The 19,876-nt window shown below is 37.3% G+C and overlaps 1 long non-coding RNA gene across 1 annotated transcript in view; it reads right to left on the bottom strand.

The window, feature by feature from the left end:
- Window positions 1–1,430: 1,430 nt before the first annotated feature.
- The window catches only part of LOC108531847 (uncharacterized), a 30,551-nt gene continuing 12,105 nt past the window's right edge, over window positions 1,431–19,876 (bottom strand). The window contains exon 2 of the long non-coding RNA XR_001886299.1: window positions 1,431–2,663. This is a non-coding gene — a long non-coding RNA (uncharacterized LOC108531847). The remainder of the gene's footprint in view (window positions 2,664–19,876) is intronic.

The following is a 19,876-nucleotide window of genomic DNA, read 5'->3' as shown; positions in this document are numbered from 1 at the left end:
CTTTTATTTGCAAACCTCATAGTAAATTAGTAGAGCAAATTCTGGCAACATCTGCCTCATTCTTAAAATCTAAAGCAGGAATTAGCAAGCTATACCACCTGTGAGTCAAATCAACCCACTACCTGCTTTTTTATAGATGTGAGCTCAGAATATTTTCAACATTTTAAAATTATTGTTTAAAAAGAAAAAAGAAAAAAACCCACGTGAAACAGAGGACTTATGTGGTTTGCAAATTGTAAAATAGTATCTGGCTCTTTATAGAAAAAGTTTGCTGACCTCTGCTCTAAAGAATTGCTTCTTTTTAAAAAGCAATATTAGTTTTATCTTGAGAAAGAGGTAGATAATAATTCACATTCTATCTGCCCTCTTTCTTCTTCACCCTGTTTTATTCTTTGTTTACCTTTTCTAGCTATCAGATTAAAGGCTTTTATCATGATACTAGATTTGTTGTCTAAGTTCTATCATTCAATCCTTTATTTTAAAAACAGGTGAGAAGGCAATTTATATTAATCTTCTTTTTTTAAAAAAAACAAAAAGACACTAATATGAAATAGTCTGCTTTTGACTTGTTTTCTGTGGGTCAGTAATTTTTTAAAAAAAGAAAATGTGACCTATTTGCCTTAAATGCCTACGTTAAAGCAAAGCTATTTCTTAATGTCTTTAATTTGCATTCTTATTTATTTATTTATTTATTTATTTATTATTTTACTTTATTGTTTGGAGACAGGGTTTCACCCTGTCTCTCTCAGGCTTGAGTGCAGAGGCACAACCAGGGCTCACTGCAGGCTTCACCTCTCAGGCTCATGTGATCCTCCCACCTAGCCTCCTGTGTAGCTGGGACCATGAGCATGTGCCACCATACCTGGCTAATTTTTTATTTTTTGTAGAGACATTGTCTCCCTTTCAGGCTAGTCTTGAACTCCCAAACACAAGTGATCCTCCTGCTTCAGCCTTCCAAAGTGCTGGGATTACAGATGTGGGCCACCGCACCCAGCCCTTTTCTTTAGTAAAAGTAGGTCACTAACGTGGGAATAACTTGAAAAATGTGGGAATAACTTGAAGAACGTTTAACCTGAGTTCAGAGCATCACAGACGGAATATGTAATTGTTAAACTCAGGAAAGGACAACTGAACATTAACCTCATTTTCTAAATCTCTTTTCCCAGGAATTAAAGCATGAATAATATTTGTTTGGTAAGATCTAAATGGCTTAGTAATCTCTAAGCCTGCAGAGAAATTCACTTTCAGAATTGCAAAATGGTTTATAAGGTTCATTAATAGTCAATTTTAAGTATGATTAAGTGCTAAGACTATTGTTAAGTACCCAAGAAGTACTTGTTGTTGATTATTATGATCTCCTTTACCTGACTCAGAGAATGCCTTTAAGTAGCCAAAGAAATGTGATAATTACTCATTAAGGAAACAAAATGTGGTGGGTATCTGGATTCCTTTTAATCTTCAGTGGTTTATTTAAGAAAGAACATTGGAAACTAATTCCACAGGGAAAATGCTGTTGCTGAGGAAGGCGTTGGGACACAGATTGCTGACAACAGGATTTGGTTTGAGAACTGAATTTGAAAGACCAAAATGAGTTATGTTTTCTTCCCTGAAGGCAGATGGGTACTTGTTAAGAACTTCCTTCAGCAAGAAAGTTAGGATCCCTGCCACGCTCTCCACCTCCTCACAGTTTCCTCCCTTCTGGAGCTCTCTACGGGAAGCAGGCACGAGTCACCAGAAGAGGGAGGCTCTTGATGGGGCACTCTTGGTGGTCCGATGACTCAATCAAGGTCCTAGAGGGTGAGCCCATCTTAACCAGAGATGGCAGAACTTGACCCAGGAAGGCCTTGTGGTCATTGGGGTTGTACACAGCACACCCCTGGCACATTCTGTGCCACTCTTCTTTTGGTTCTAATTATTGCCAGCAAACAGCGACATCAGGACGTTGGGGGAAGGTTGTGTCCTCCAGGCCTTTGTTAAAACCTTCTAAAGATGTAAATGGCATTGCCTTCCCTGCCACCAGCAGAATTCTACTCATACCCTATTAATCCTTGTTTGCAAATGCAAGGCGTGATCAGTCAGGCCCCCCATGGCATGGTGCTACAGGCTGCCCTGACCACAGTAAGAGCTTTGTAAGCAGCTTTGCTGCTATCCTGGATTTTTAGATACCGCCCTGACCTCCAACTCTGAGCTCCATTCTTTCCCTGATTCCTTAGACAGCTTTCACTTGAGCCTGACTTGTCCAGTTTCTAGTCTTTTATTCTTCCAAGGGTGCACCAGGACAGCTGGGATCTCTGGATTTTAAAGCACCTCCTCTTGCACATCCCCCCAACACCACACATGCAGGACCACACCTCCACCTTTGTCCCTACTGGACTTTGACTTCTGGGCACACCTGGAGCAGCCAGACAGCTTGCAGTCTGAGCTTTGGCCTGCATTTTAGAATTCATCGTTGTCTCCTCTTCAGGGTTAATGTTTCTACATTTGTTGCTTTAATTTACCCTCCAGCTCTGAGCTCTAGCTCTGCCTTGGCTTGCCTATTACCTTGGCCACACAGCCAAGCTGGCAGGTTCCCCAAAGCCAGTCTATTCATGTCCATTCCTCAGGTTTGCTGTAGCTATTTGTGTGCTTCAGCTTCCAAGAAGTCTCCAGACACAGGACAAAGGCTGAAATGAAAGAGTAATAGGAAGTAAGTTATCTTAGCAGGCTCCCCTGTGAATGCTGGTGAGGGGTTGCTGAAAGGAACTTCTCAGATCAACACTGACAAGGATTCTCAAGGGAAGGCTTGGTGATAGAGTGAGATAGATATTCACTGGAAGTAGAACAAGCCTAAATTAAAACATCAACTCTTTTACTGGCTCCTTTCACAGATAAGAAAATGGGGGACCAAAAATATGAACTGCCTTGGCCACTATCACTCCGATTAAAATAGAACAACGTTGGAACCAGCATCTTGCTTGCTGGATGGGTACAGTGTTGTCTACCCTTATTCATTCAACAAGTATTCATTGAGTGTCTACTCTAGGCCATGCCACTGCAATTTAACAGTTCTTGGTTGTATAATAAATAGGTGCTAGAAAACATATGAATTAAATATAATAAAAAGCAGCCATTGTAAGGGATATTAATCTGGTTTAAAATAATAAATCTATTTAAATTTTAAAATAATTCAATGTTATTTTTGCTGGTGTGATGATAGAAGTATATGTAATAAGTTTTTATGGAAATTCATAAATAAGAGCTACCAAATTGTGCTGTGATTCTCTGGAAGGTTTCTTATGTTGGATGGTACAGAAATCAAACTGGGAGGCAAGATAAAATTTAGATAAGTTGAAAAGAGAGGGAAGGTTTTTCAGTAGGAGAAATGGGAGTTTTGTGTTGAGGATTTAAAAGAGAAGGTTATATAGTTAATGTGGGAGCAAATTACAGACAGCTTTGAGAAAAGCCAACCAAAATGTCCATGGGGGGTGGGGGGGGGGTGGTTGACACCTGTAATCCCAGTACTTTGGGAGGCACAGACAGGCGGGTCACTTGAGGTCAGGAGTTTGAGACTAGCCTGGCCAACATGGTGAAACCCTGTCTCTACTAAAAATACAAAATTAGCCGGGCATGGTGGTGCACACCTGTAATCCCAGCTACTCAAGAGGCTGAGGCAGGAGAATTACTTGAACCTAGGAGGCGGAGGTTGTAGTGAGCCAAGATCCTGCCACTGAACTCCAGCCTGGGTGACAGAGCAAAACCTTGTCTTAAAAACAAAACAAAACAAAAAAAGCAAAAGTGTTCACATGGCACTGGAGGGCCACTGAAGTGTTAGCAGGGAGTGCCATGAGGAAGCTAGGCTTTAGGAAGACTGCTCCATCAATGTTAGATTGGGGTGAGGGTGGGGGGTTAGGAGGAAGAAGGTGAAAGCCTAGAATTAGTACAATATATTATTTAATATCAAGCTATTAAAATAATCTTCAATTAAAGGGGATTCTTAAAGAAAATCAATTATGTCATTTTCAAGTACTTATAATAATGTGATCTTATGATTAAAACACTACTGTCATCTTTGGTCCTGATAAATGTGCTATAGCAAGGAATTTAGATTGTATATTCCTACCATGAGTCTTACATGGAAATGGATGAAGGTAATGCTTAAAAATAATTTGTTCTCAGATTAAGCAAACCACCTCCCCTCCCCAACAAAATGGTTTTATATCTATGAGTTCTGTTAACATCTCTTTCATAGTTAGTACAAAATAAACAAAGCTAGTTCATGCTCATATAACTAAAATTCTCCATGAGTGAGCATGTGTTAATCAACCAGAAGTTCAAAGATACAAATAACATCAAAATCATTAAAAAATTAAAAAACAAAATTCACCCCAATCCCATTACTCAAACACCAACTGCTGTTTTCATCTTCCCATGTTCTTTTACCAGGTTTTGTTCATATGTTGCTGTGTCACTTTTTATGATGGTGAAACTGTGTTTACTCATAAAAATAGAGGTAGTGAAATTGACAGTCTTTGTCCCTAACATAAGAATAGTTATCCTACTTTTTTTTTTTTTTTTTTGAGACAGGGTGTCACGCTGTCACCCAGACTGGAGTGCAGTGGCACGATCTCGGCTCACTGCATCCTCCACCTGTCGGGCTCAAGTGATCCTACTGCCTGAGCCTCCTGAGTAGCTGGGTTTACAGGCGCACACCACCTTGCCTGGCTAATTTTTGTATTTTTTGTAGAGACAGGGTCTCACCATGTTGCCCAAGCTGGTCTCAAAACTCCTGAGCTCAATTGATTCCCTGTCCTCTACCTCCTAAAGTGCTGGGATTACAGGCGTGAGCCACTGCTCCGGGCCAACCCTACTATTCTCAAATGAGATTTGCACCTTGGCAGATGGCAATATGAAGTGGAGATCTCACTGCCTTCAAGCTCCTCAAAGTAAAGACCATACTGTGGCATCTTCTTGAGGAAGCTTGATTAAATCCAGCAAAGCGCCCTGCAGTTAACTGTCTTTTGCTCCAACTGGCTGAATAAATAACAAAGGGTGACAGCTGCAGTACTTTCTCTGTGTGTGTGCTTATGTGTCTGTGTTTTTGTTGACAAGTTAGACACTCATCTCTCTAGTGAGTTGAACATTAAGCAGGTTGTATGTCTTCTGGAAAAATGTCTGCATAAGGATTTTAAAGAAATTAAGCCCTGGCTATTTGTTTGTAATATGTTTCTGAGATCTAGTCATTGTGGTTGAAAGGGAATGTTTTAACACTTACTCCATTAATATTTGAGTACTGTTATATTCCGTCTAGTTATATAGATTGTGTGTCCAAGTTCACTTATCACTTAATGAGTTGTCCCCAGTGAACCAGACTTGCCTGCCTAGAGGCAATGGTCTGGGATGCACTGAATTTATTCAGAGGATTTTGGTTTGTTTGCTTTAATAACTCTTGTTAGCAAAACCTAAAACTTGAAAATTATCCAAATCCACTGCCAGAATATAGCTACAACAGCTCTAGTCTACTGATAAAAGTAGAAAAAGGTTTTGATTCCCAATGACCTTGATTTATATAAATTTGCATGTACATGATGATCTTTGCTTTTGAGTTGTAGAAGCAAAAATGAAATTAGGTAATATTACTTCTGGGAGTTGAATACATGCTATGAAAATAAAACTAAATTCAAATAAAGCCAAAATGTTAAAATGCTTGATATTTCATCACAGCAGAGGTCTAATACCACCATATCTGTCATGAAGTTTATCCCACTGCAATAAATAAATAAATAAATAACATTTGTAATATTAAAAAAAAACTAAAATACATTTTATAGTTCAGCTTTTATTCCATGAACTGATGTTCCGTGTGATATCTATTCCGCAAGAGCCAAACCAAAAATTATCCATGCAGGAAGATGTTGTTACAGTTAATGGTCTCCACTAAGGATTAAAATACTCACTGTTTCAAAGTTTTATGGAGAGATCGGCATCTTACATAAAAATATTTTCGCCATAAATTAATTTTCTTGTGCCTTGCTTTATTAAAAAAATTAAATACCCTCTGACTCTGAAAAATGTTTCTAAAAGAATCATAATTAATGGGAACAGTAAAATAAATTTATATTGGGAAACTTTTCACAAGGCTATCTCGGTATTTTCTCATAAAATGTTGCTTGGTAGCAATTATTGGCATTCATTGATGGGTCAGGACACTGAAGCCTGAATGAATTAAAAGTCTTTTTGATTCCGATACCAAGTCAATAAAAAACCCATGATTTAGTTTCCCAGGACATTGTTCTTGTTATCAGCTTTGTAAAACAAGTATTGATTGTAATAAAACAACAATTGAAGGTTCCCAAACAAGGATCCTTAAAAATGGTTTTACTGCTTCTGCCAAAGTATTGTGTCATAGTCACATGTGGAGCTGTGTGCTCAATGTGCTTACCCTGCATTGGTACATCGGCAGCTTTGCTTAGCACAGTTCTAAAGCCCTCTCTTTCTATTTTTCTATTTATTTATTTATTTATTCATTTATTTATTTATTTATTTATTTATTGAGATGGAGTCTCACTCTGTCACCCAGGTTGGAGTGCGATGGCGCAATATCGGCTCACTGCAACCTCTGCTTCCCTGGTTCAAGCAATTCTCCTGCCTCAGTCTCCCGAGTAGCTGGGACTACAGGCATGTGCTACCACGCCCAACTAATTTTTTGTGTTTTAGTAGAGACAGGGTTTCACCGTGTTGCCCCGGCTAGTTGCGAGCTTCTGAGCTCAGGCAATCCACCCCACCTCGGCCTTCCAAAGCGGTGGGATTACAGGTGTGAGCCACTGTGCCCAGCCTCTTCTTCATTTTTTTTGAAACAAGGTCTCACTCTGCCACCCAATCTGGAGTGTAGTGGTGTGATCTCGGTATCCTCTCTTAGAAGTGGAAACAGGTGCCCTCTCTCTTCTCCTATGTCCACTCTCCCAGTGTCCTCCTCACCCAGATACTGCCACATCTAATGAGTTTACAATTATTTTTAAATTTCTTTCCATGAGATGGTATCTGCATATCAGCTGGGGATAGAATGTAATCCATCCTGCAGAAGTTAAACCATGTGTCATGTGAAGAGCAGGAGATGGTAAGTCAGGGACATTTGGTGGAAAACCTCTCAGAAATATCAACCTCAGTATCACATGTCCATCTCACTTCAGATTTCAGAGTTCATGCTCTTTGTGCTAGAGTCAGTCATTGGAGTCAGTTCAAGCTTGGAGAAAATTTTCTTCCAAATTAACAGGAAAGAAGGAAGAAAGAGAGAGGAAGAAAGAGGAAGGAAGAAACGAAGGTGGAAGGACAGAAGGAAAGAAGAGGAAAAGGAGGAAGAAAAAGAAAGGAAAGAAAAAAGAAGAGAAAAAAGGGCAAGGCTTTTTGTACATGCATGCATCCTTGCTCTTAGAAAAAAAAATTGCTTAACTAAGTTACTTCATTTAGCCAATGAAGATAATTTTTCTTTTTTCTTTTCTTTTTTTGAGATGGAGTTTTGCTCTTATTGCCCAGGCTAGAGTGCAGTGGTGAAATATTGGCTCACTGCAACCTCCACCTTACAGTTTCAAGTGATTCTCTTGCCTCAGCCTCCCAAGTCACTGGGATTACAGGTGCCTGCCATCACGCCCAGCTAATTTTTTTGTATTTTTAGTAGAGATGGGGTTTTACCATGTTGGTCAGGCTGGTCTCGAACTGCTGACCTCATGATCCACCTGCCTTGGCCCCCCAAAGTGCTGGGATTATAGGCGTGAGCCACCATGCCTGGCCAATGAAGATAATTTTTCTTAGAGAATCAATAAATTTCATCTAGCCAGTGGTCTCATTTCTGCAAATTCATATTAGAGGTTATTAATAGGGGAATAATGATGTGATCAAACAATTAGAAAAAATATATAGTATATTCAGGTTGAAGAACAACACAATTGCTCCTGAGAACTCACCTCGAATAGCTGTACCATATGGTTGTAGGAGTGGTTGGGGCCCACACACTTTAGGTTTTGTCTGTGGTTGGGAAGGAACATTAGGTAGACCTGATCCCATAGCATTCTCATCTCAGTAGGCATCACCACCAGCTTCTCAGGTCCAAGCCTGAAACCTATCTGTACTTTACACTTTCTTCTCTTTACACCAACAAAGGCAGGAAAGAGAAAGAAATCTCTTCCTGACTAATTAGAAGGCAGATTGACCCTTCTTCACTGCGGCTGTCTTATGTTACACACTTATTAGGTTTTGACAGTATTATAGCAATGGCAGCTTGATTCTTCCTTTCTAATCCTGCTAGGGTGATCTTCCCAAAACATAAGCACGTTCAATTCCCTTTGTTTAAGGAGCTTAAACTCCTCAGATGCCCTGCCCTTGCCTCAGAATAAAATTCAAACCCAGCATACCGAGACTTTAATGAGTCAACCCCTATTTAATTCTCTCGTCTCCACCGTTCATTCCTTTTCCACTGGAACTCCATCCACTTTTTGGATAAAATGATATGCAATTCAGGCTGGGCACGGTAGCTCACGCTTGTAATCCCAGCACTTTGGGAAGCCGAGGCTGGCGGATCACCAGGTCAGGAGATCAAGACCATCTTGGCCAACATGATGAAACCCTGTCTCTAATAAAATTTAAAAAAACTTAGCTGGGCGTGGTGGTGTGCACCTGTAGTTCCAGCTACTCAGGAGTTGAGGCACGGGAATCGCTTGAACCAGGGAGGAGAAGTTGTCAGTGAGCTAAGATCGTGGCACTGCACTTCAGCCTGGCAACAGAGCAAGGCTCCATCTAAAAAAAAAAAGTGCAGTTCTAGAGAAGAGCACATTGTCTTGTGAGGCCATGGCTATGCACGGCAGCTCCCTTTGCTGGGTCATCCTCCACTGCTGTTTCACCTGTTCACCTGGCTGGCTTGGTGCAGGCTCATCCCTTTCAAGAAGTCTTGCCTGCCCCAGCCTATTTTAAGTACCTGTTTTTAGTACCCCCAGTCTGTTTTAAGGATCTCTCAGAGGCTACACCCATCTTACACTGACCTCTTAACACGCTGCCAACCAGATGTTATCTATTTTCCTGTCTCCACCCTCAATTTTGAAATCCTTCCCAGCAGGCACCTAACACATTCCTGGCACAGAAAAGGTGCTCAGTACAGTAAGTCCTTGTGAAATGATTTAAAGAATTAACGAACAAATAATCAACATGGTAACTGAAAGAAATGAAGGGGCAACATGAACATGAAGTTTGGAGTGGGCAGTAGTGTCAGTGAGAAAGTTGTTTCTCTGTAGTGTTACCTGAATTGGGTCAAATGAAAAAAAATCCAGGAGAACTGGGTTCTAATCAAACTTTAACACTAATTAACTGTCTGCCTCTGGGCAAGTTATGTAACCTCTGTCCACCTGAGCTGACTTTTCTATAAATAGTATGAACTCCATAGGTTTTCTGTGAGGGTAAATAAAATATTGTATATACAGTGTCTATTCTTTTTCTAGAACATATTAAGAATAGAACACGAGTTTAATAAGTATATAACAAGAGTTTAATAATTAAGAGTCTAATAAATATTAACTTCAGCCCCTTAAAGTTTAATATTATCTAAACCTGATGAAAGCAACCAATTCAAAGCAACCAAATCAAAGAGCTTTAGACTAGTAATTTCAAACAGAGAGTTACTGATTAAGAAAACAAAAACCTTCTGGCACAGAAGATGAGGATTAAGAAAAAAGAAGGCTGGGCACCGTGGCTCACGCCTGTAATCCCAGCACTTTGGAAGGCTGAGGCGGGCAGATCACTTAAGGTCAGGAGTCCTAGACTAGCCTGGCCAACATGGTGAAACCCTCTCTCTACTAAAAATATAACAATTAGCTGGGCATGGTGGTGGATGCCTGGAATCCCACCCACCTGGGAGGCGGAGGCTGAGACAGGACAATCACTTGAACCCGGGAGGAGGAGGTTGCAGCAGCCAAGATTGTGCCATTGCATTCCTGCCTTGGTGACAGAGTGAGACCCTGTCTCAAAAAAAAGGCAGAATTAAGTTCCAAAATGGGCTGGACGTGGTGGCTCATGCCTGTAATCCCAGCAGGCTGAGGATTGGAGGCTGAGGCAGGAAGATTACTTGAGCCCAGGAGTTCTAGCCTGGGCACCACGGCAAGACCCTCGTCTCTAGAAAACAAAAAAAAAAAAAAAAAGAAAGATAAAGAAAGAAAAGAAAAGTTCCAAACTGGAAGGGAAAATCGAATTCACATTAGTAATAATGTCTCCACCATTCCCTTTGTCTTTTTTCTTCTTTTCTTCCTGTAATACTTCACTTTATGATATTTCCTAGAGAAAGATTTATATACATATCTTAAGTGTACAGTTGGATGAGTTTTGACAAATGTACGTACCAATGTAACCAACAGCTTCTTCATGACAGAATATTTTAATGGTTTCCAAAAAGTTTTCTTGCACCATTTTCCAGTGAGTTCCTTCATAGACAACAACTGCTCTGATTTATATAACAATATATTAACAATGCCTTTTCTTGAACTTCATATACAGTAAATGAAATCATGTGTTCACCTTCACACGGCGTTAGTCTGTGAGATTCATCCATATGTATGTATGAGTAGTTCTTCATTTTTTTGTGGCTGGGGAGTATTCTTTTTTTCCTTTTTTATTTAAAGAAATTCTGGGAGTACATAATAGATGTATATATTTATGGGGTGCACGAGATGTTTTGATCCAGGCACTCAATATTCTTTTGTATGAATGTCACAGTTTGTTTATCCTTTCTCCTGTTAATGGGCGTCTGGGCTTTTTTCCCCAGCTCAGGATTATAAATATTCTTGTATGAGTCTTCTTATAGATCTATATCTTTGTTTCTCTTGGTAAATACATAGGAGTAGAATTGCTAAGTCCTGGCATGTTTAGTTTTATTAAAAACTAACAAACAGTTCTCAAAAATGACTGTATCATTATATACTTCTACCAGCTATGAATGAGAGGTGTAGTGCCCTTCTAAATGCTTGCCAATATTTGGGGTTGTCAGCTTTCCAAAAAAGACTGTAACATTTTGCATTTCCACTAAACTGTATGAGTTACTCCACATTCCTCACCAGCGCTTGATACTAGCAGTCTTTTTAACCTTAGTCTTTCTAATGAGTGTGTAGTAGAGTGTGGTTTTATTTTGCATTTCCCTGTTGACTAGAGATGTTGGGTACATTTTCATATGCTTATTTGCCATCCGTATGTCTCCGTGTGTGAAGAGTTTGTTCAAATCTTTTTGCCAAATTTTTCATTGTGCTTGCCTTCTTACTATGGAATTCTAAGCTTTTTATAGATCCTGGACACAAGCCCTTTGACAGACATATGCTTTGCAAATATTTTCTCTCCATCTACAACTTGCCTTTTTACGTTCTTCATTGTATCTTTCTAAAAGTATAGGCTTTTAATTTTGCAAAAGTCCATTTTGTCAATGTTGTCTGATGATCAGTGCTTTTCCTGTCCTACTTAAGAAAACTCTGATTAACTCAATGTCACGAAGACTTTCTCCTACATTTTTATCTGTAAGTTTCATTATCTTAGCTTTTTTTATTTAGTTCTATGATTCATTTTGAGTTAATTTTTGCTTATAGTCTGAAGTAAGGGTCAAGGTTAATTTTTTATTAATCCATAGAGATGTATAATTATTTCAGCACTTGTAAAAGACTATCCTTCCCACATGGAATTACTTGGCACCTTTATTGCAAACTAATCCATCATATAAGTGTGGGTCTATTTCCAGATTTTCTATTCTGTTCTATTGATCTATTTGTCTATCTTTATACCAATAACACATTGTATTGAATAATGTCATTTTATCATAACTTCTGAGATTAGGTATTGTGATAATGTGAAATATATATTTGGTCTCAGATCTATTTCCTCCTAAAATTTTTAGAATCTTCAAAGCGATGTCCTTTTGTACACTAATGAGTTGACTGACAACTGACAGCCCGTATGTAGCTTCAAGATGGAGACTGGTCACGGGAAAGACAAAGAAATCATTATAGGATTGGGAGGGTTACAAGAAAGACCAATAAATCATTGTAGGATTGGGACTTTCAGCCCACCTCGCAAACTCTGGGGAAAAGAAAGGGGCTGAAAGTTAAGTTGATCACAATGGGTTGGTTTAATCAATCATGCCTATGTAACAAAACCTCTGTAAAAGCCCAAAAAGGCAGTGTTCAGAGAGCTTCTGGATAGCTGAACACGTGGAGGTTCCTGGTAGGGCATGGAAGCTCCATGCCCCCTCCTCCATACCTCATATGCATCTCTTCATCTATATCCTTTGTAATGTCCTTTGCAATAAACTGATAAACACAAATATTTCCCTGAGATCTTTGAGTCATACTTGAAAATTAACTGAATCCAAGGAGTAGAGGATGGGAAACCCCAATTTCTACTTGGTGGGTCAAAAGCACAGGTAAAACACCTAGAGCATGCGATTGGCATTGAACATGGGATTCAGTCTTGAGAGACCTAATTCTCAAACTGTGTGATCTGATGCTATCTCCAGGTAAGTAGCATTAGAACTGAATTGAATTAGAGGACACCCAACTGGTGTACACTGCAAAATTGATCGCTTGCCTGTTGGTGGGAAGAAATCACATATTTGGCCACAGAAGTCTTCTGTGTTGACTGTTATGGCAGGTGAGCAGCAGAGAAACAGTTCATGTTTTGCCACTGGGAGATATATATCCTCTAACTTTGATTTCTTTTTCTTTTTTTTCTTTGAGATAATCTCGCTCTGTCCCCCAGGCTGGAGTGCAGTGGCGCAATCTCAGCTCACTGTAGCCTCTGCCTTCCAGGTTCAAGCGATTCTGCTGCCTCTGCTACCTGAGTAGCTGGGATTACAGGTGTGTGCCACTACACCTGGTTAATTTTTGTATTTTTAATAGAGACAGGGTTTCACCATGTTGGCTAGGCTGGTCTCAAACTCCTGGCCTCAAATAATCCATCCACCTTGGCCTCTCAAAGTGTGGGGATTACAGGCATGAGCCACCATGGCTGGCTATGTCCTCCAACTTTGTTCTTCATTTAAAAAATTATTATTGCTATTCTTTGCCTTTGATTCTCCTTGTAAATTTCATAAGCAGCTTATTAATTTTTTCAAACAAGTCTATTATGATTTGTATTGGTTTTACATTGAATCTATAAATCAATTTAGGAAGAATTGCTGTCTTAACAATGTTGAATCTTCTAATCCACAAACATGTATGTCTATATTTATGTCTGCTTTTGCTTTTCTCAGCAAGATTTTGTGGTTTTCAGTGTAAAGGTCTTACCATCTTTTGATAAATTCATGTCTTAGTCCATTTAGGCTCTTATCACAAAATTCCACAAACTGAGTAGCTTGTCAGCAACAGAAATTTATTTCTCCAAGTCCTGGAGGCTGGGAAGTTCAAGATCAAGGTGCCAGAAGTGTCCAGTTCCTTGTTAGACAGTGACTTCTTGCTGCATTCTTACATGATGGAAGAGGTAAACAAGCTCTCTGGGGCCTCTTTTATGAGAACACTAGTCCTATTCTTAAGGGCTCCACCCTCGTGATCTAGTCATCTCAAGGCCTCACCTCTTAACACTGTCACATTGGAAATTAAGTTTCAACATAGAAATTTGTGGTGGGGAAGGAGGACACAAACATTCAGACCATAAAAATCCCCAAGTATTTTTATGCTATTATAAATGGAATTTTTTAAGTTGTCTAATTGTTCACTGTGTACAGAAATATAAATTTTGTTTATTGACCTTGTACCTTACCATCTTGCATTCACTCATTAGTTCTAGTAACTTTTTATGGATTCTTTAAAATTTTCTATGTACAAAATCATTTTATATATAAACAAATATAATTTTACCTCTTCTTTTCCAATTTATATTTTTTATTAGTTTTTTTGTATATTACATTGATGAAGACTCCAGTGAAATATTAAGTAACCCAGTAAAAGTAGACATCTTTCCCTCATTTTTGATCTTAGGAGAAAATATTCTGTCTTTCAATATTGAGCATAATGTTATCCATTAAGTATTCATAGATATTCTTAAATCAGATTTAGGAGAAAATCACCTTTTATTCCTACCTTGCTACCTTGCTAAGAGTTTCTATTATAAACAAGTGTTGAATTTTTATAAAATGCTTTTTTTTTTAACGTCAGTTGAAATAATCATTTTTCTGGTGTTTGCTCTGTTGATGTGGTGAAATGCATTGATTTATTTTCCATTGTTAAACGCTATTTGTTGTAATGTATTACCCTTTTTATACATATTACTGGATTTGATTTGCCAAAATTTTGTTAGGAAATTTACTACTTATGTTTATTTGGCCTATCAACATAATGTCTTTTCTCATGATGTTTTTGTTTTAATATCAGGATAATGCTAGCTGCATTTAAGGAATAAATTATTCCCTCTTCCTTTGTTTTTTGAAAGAGTTTGTTTTGAACTGGTTTCATTTCTTAAGCATTTAATGAAAATCACCAGTGAAGACCTCTGAGCCTGGAGTTATCTCTGTTCAAAGCCCCTTAATTATGAACTGAGTTTCTATAATTAATATGAGGATATTTAAGTTCTCTAGTTTGTGGGGTCCTGATTTGGTAATCTATTTTTCTTAAGAAATTTGTTTATTTTATCTAAATTGTCAAATTGGCTGTCAAAAGCTACACATTCTTTTATGATCTTTTTAATGTTTGTAAAATCTGAAGTGATGCCCCCTTTTCTGATATTGGTAATTTTGGACTTGCATCTTTCAGCTAGAGTTTTAAGAATTTTATTAACATTTTAAAAGAACAAGTTTTATTTATTTTTTCTCTATTGCTTGTCCAATTTACCTTTCATTGATTTCTGCTATCTTTATTATTTTCTCCCTTCTACTTAATAGTAATTAAGTAGATCACTACTTAGTTGGGGTTAATTTTGTGCTTCTTTTGTAATTTTGTAAGGTTGAAATGTAAATCATGATTTTAGATCTTTTGTTTTCTTTAACTTATACATCTTATATGTATAAATCAATACTTTTCAGAAGAGAAAAGATCTAAGAAGAAAGAGAAAGATCTACCTACAGATTTGCCTCAATCACTGTTTTAGCTGCATCCCCAAAGTTTAATATGTTGCATTTTATCACTCAGTTCAAATTATTTCCTAATTTCTTCTTGCAATTTTTTTCTTTAACTCATTAATTACTTAGGAGATGTTGTTTAATTTCCAAATATTTGGGGTTTTCCTAGATATCTTATTTCTATTTGTTTCTAATTCAAACCCATCATGATCAAAGAGCATACTAAGTATGATTTCATTATTTTAGAATCTTTCGCTGAAACTTGTTTTATGGCTGAATATATTATCCATCTTGGCAAATATACCACATTGCTTTTGGAAAAAATGCGTCTCTTGTATTCTTTCAAATGTTGGGTGTAGGATTCTATAAATATCAAGTAGATCAAGATGGTTGATAATTTTGTAAAGAGCTATGTGTTTCTGATTTAATTTATCTAGCTGTTCTTTTATCTTTGGGAGAATGAAATTAAAATCTCTAATTATAACTTAGGAATGGCAATTTTGTTTCCAGTATTTTAAGTTCTGTTATTAGGCACATAGACATTTATTACTGTTATGCATTTCTAGTGGATTGACAAATTTATTATTATAAAATGTCCTTCTTTATCTCTGGTGATACTTTTATCTTTAAAATTTTGTTTATATCTTATTTTAATATAGCTACACCAGTCTTCTTACACCTTCTGTTTTCATGGTAAATCTTTTTCCATCCGTGTACTTTCCATCCGTTTTTCTCTATATCGTTAAAGTGCAACTCTTACAAATGGCATGTATTTTGGTCTTGCTTTTTATCCATACTATCTCTATATTCTAATTGGAGTGTTTAGATTACATTGGAATGTTTAGATTAAATGCATTCATGTATTTATTGATATATTTATGATTGGGTCTACCTTTTTATTATTTTGTATTTGTTCCTTCTACATTGTGTTTTTTTGTTCCTGTTACCTATTTTTTTAGATACTTGGAATTAAATTTTATTTTTCCTATTAGCTTTTTAGCTATACTTCTTGACATTATTTATGTAGATGATTGCTTTAGGAAATGGACTTCTTATAGTCCACTTACATTTATGCACTGTGGCTTCATACAAAATGTAGAAGACTTACAACTCCGTAAGATCCATATTGACTTCCCCCAATCCTTTATCCTTTAGTTGTTACATATATCACAGCTGGATATCTTAGAAACCGCACAAGATAGTGATATAGATTGATTTAAAGAGTTATATTGATTATACAAAATTAAGATTAAAAAGCAAAAAAAAAAAAAAAAGAGCATTTTCTAGCCAGGCACTGCTGTGGCTCACACCTATAATCCCAGCACTTTGGGAGGCCGAGGTGGGAGGGTCACCTGAGGTCAGGAGTTCAAGACCAGCCTGACCAACATGGAGAAACCCTGTCTCTACTAAAAACACAAAATTAGCCAGGCATGGTGGCTCATGCCTGTAATCCCAGTTACTCAGGAGGCTGAGGCAGGAGAATTGCTTGAACCCAGGAGGCAGAGGTTGCGGCCAGCCAAGACTGCGCCAGCCTGGGCAACAAAAGCAAAACTCCATTTCGGAAAAAAAAAAAAAAAGCATTTTTTGTTCACCCAGATGGTTATTAGTTCTAGTGCTCTCCACTCTTATTCATGGTTCTGAGTTTCCATCTCTTATTATTTCTCTTCAGTCTCAAGAACTACCTTCAGCATTTCTCATAGTATAGGCCTGCTTGCATCAAATCCTCTTAGTTTTCCTTTATCTGAGAATGTTTTTCCTTCTCCTTCATTGCTGAAGGGTATAGAATTCCAAGTTGACGGCTTTCTTTTACCTGAAGCACTTTAAAGATGTTGTTCTACCCTGCTGGCCTCTGTGGTTTCTCATAAGATCAGCTATTAATCAAATTACTGTTCTCTTATATGTATGTGTCGTTTTAATGCTTGCCACTTTCTAGATTTGTTCTTTAATTTTGGCTTTCAGTATGTGACTCCGATAATACCTGTTTCTGCAAGATAGGCTTTGGCAAAAATCAAAATTTTAGGTCAAATAACAGTATCACTGATTCCTTTACTGGCTAGAATGCAAAATGTGTAGAACCAGGTCAGGTTTCCAAGGAGAATCTTATCAAATCTTTAAATAGCATGCAATTTAAATGCTATTGAGATTGACCAGAGCAAAATTCTTTGTATGAAGCAAGTATAATATTAATAACAAAATATGATTTAAAATTTACATAAAATAGAAAACTACAGAAGAATCTCAAATATGATGACAGTCAGAATCAAATAACACATTATAAAAATAATACACTGGCCAAGTGCAATGAGTCACGCCTGTCACCCCAGCACATTGATGGCATGCACCTGTAGTCCTAGCTACTTGGGAGGCTGAGGCAGGAGGCTAGCTTGAGATAAAGGCTGCAGTGAGCTATGATCATGCCACTACACTCTAGTCTGGGCAACAGAGCAAGACCCAGTCTCAAATACTACTACTAATAAAAATAATACACCATAATCAGTGGGGTTTACTCTATAAATCTAAGAATACTTGGCATCATGAAGTCAATTGATACAATTTGTCAAATTTAAGGAGATTTAAAGAGAAAATTCACAAATCATCTCTGCAAATATTAAAAAGATATTTGATACAACAGAATTCTCATTCTTGATTTTAAAATTCAATAAAATAAAACTTGATTATTATTTTGCTAACATGAAAAAGATATATAAATAGAAATCCCAGAACAACACAAGGATGCCCACTGTACCGCTGGGATTTAATGTTCCATTGAAAGTGTTAACTTACGCCATTAGATAACAGAAGAAAATCAGTAGTGTAAGAACTGAAAAGGAAGAGGCAAAACTAACTCTTAATCCACCTAACAAAGGTCTAATATCCAGAATCTACAAGGAACTTAAGCAAACTTACAAGAAAACAAACAACCCTATTAAAAAGTGGGCGAAGGATATGAACAGACACCTCTCAAAAAAAGACATACATGCAGCCAACATATATATGAAAAATAGCTCAACGTCACCGATCATTAGAGAAATGCAAATCAAAACCACAATCAGATACCATCTCACGCCAGTCAGAATGGCAATTATTAAAAAGTCAAGAAACAACAAATGTTGGTGATGTTCCAGAGAAATAGGAACACTTTTATACTGTTGATGGGAATGTAAATTAGTCCAACCATTGTGGAAGGCAGTGTGGTGATTCCTCAAAGATTTAGAACCAGAAATGCCATTTGACCCAGCAATCTTGTGACTGGCTATATACCCAAAGGAATAACAATCATTCAAGTCTAAAGACACATGCACATGTATGTTCATTGCAGCACTACTCACAATAGCAAAGATATAAAATCAACCCAAATCCCCATCAATGATAGACTGGATAAAAAAAAAAAAAATGTGGTACATATACACTATGGAATACTATGCAGCCATAAAAAGGAATGAGATCATGTCCTTTGCAGGGACATGGATGAAACTGGAAACCATTATCCTTAGCAAACTAATGCAGGAACAGAAAACCAAACACCACATGTTCTCACTTGTAAGTGGGAGCTGAACAATGAGAACACATGAACACATGCAGGGGAACAACACTTACTGGGGCCTGTTGTGGCAGGGTGGGGTTGGGGGAGAGCATTAGGGAAAAGAGCTAGTTTATGCTGGACTTAATACCTAGGTGATGGGTTCATAAGCCCAGCAAACCACCATGGCACACATTTAACCTATGTAACAAACCTGCATATCCTGCATATGTACCCTGGAACTTAAAACAGACACACACACAAATAATTTATTTTTTAAAAGAAAAGAACAACATAAAAAATGAATGCAGGGAAAAAATACAGTTAATATAGATATAAAATTAATTCTATTTGAAAATGGTATAATATTTGATTTTGTCTTATAAAACACATAAAAGAATTGAATAAAACTGCAATGTTTATAAAGTAGCAAGATTTAAATTAATATGAAAAAGTAGGTAGCCTTCAGATTTGCAAACAATATACAGAAAAACAGGTAATTTTGCTATTTATAATCAACAAGATAAAATAACTGGAAGTAAGCTTAACATAAAATGGGCAACACCTGTACCTAAGAAAAACTTAATAATACTGTTGAAAGAGAAAAAAAGACACTTAAACAAATGAAACAATGTATCTCATGTTTCCTAATGCAAAGACTCAATATCATCACAATGTTCATTCTACTTAATGAAGCTAACAAAATCCAAGCAAGAGTAGCCAACAAACCTTGAAAATCTCTAGATGTGGCATATAACATAAGACTTCATTGATTAAAACGCTTTAATATTGACCTGTGAAAGGAGACACCAGTGGGACAGAGTAGAAATTCCAAAAACAGGGACAAATACATGTAGGAAATCGAACTGGTAAAGATGGCATCTCAAATCGTCCTTAATAAATTGCATGAAGACAACTGAGTAAAAGGCAATGTTGGATCCATGGTTCATATCATGCATCACGATAAATGCCAAATGGATAAAAAATGTAAATGGAAAAAATAAAATCAAATAAGTATTTAAGAAAATATAGATACATTTTATTACAGAACTACAGTTGGGAAGATCTACCTACCTATCATTCCACTTCCAAAACCTAAAGAGAAAATAATGATAAAATCAAATGCATAAATATAGAAACGTTTTTTTTTTTTTTTATTATACTTTAAGTTCTAGGATACATGTGCATAACGTGCAGGTTTGTTACATATGTATACTTATGCCATGTTGGTGTGCTGCACCCATCAACTCGTCAGCACCCATCAATTCATCATTTATATCTTGTATAACTCCCCAATGCAAGCCCTCCCTCCT

Source organism: Rhinopithecus bieti, unplaced genomic scaffold (genome assembly GCF_001698545.2).
Source record: "Rhinopithecus bieti isolate Rb0 unplaced genomic scaffold, ASM169854v2 scaffold_9615, whole genome shotgun sequence".
Taxonomy (NCBI): Eukaryota; Metazoa; Chordata; class Mammalia; order Primates; family Cercopithecidae; genus Rhinopithecus; species Rhinopithecus bieti.
Note: the sequence above shows the minus strand (reverse complement) of the source record. Positions and strands in the feature narration are given on the sequence as shown.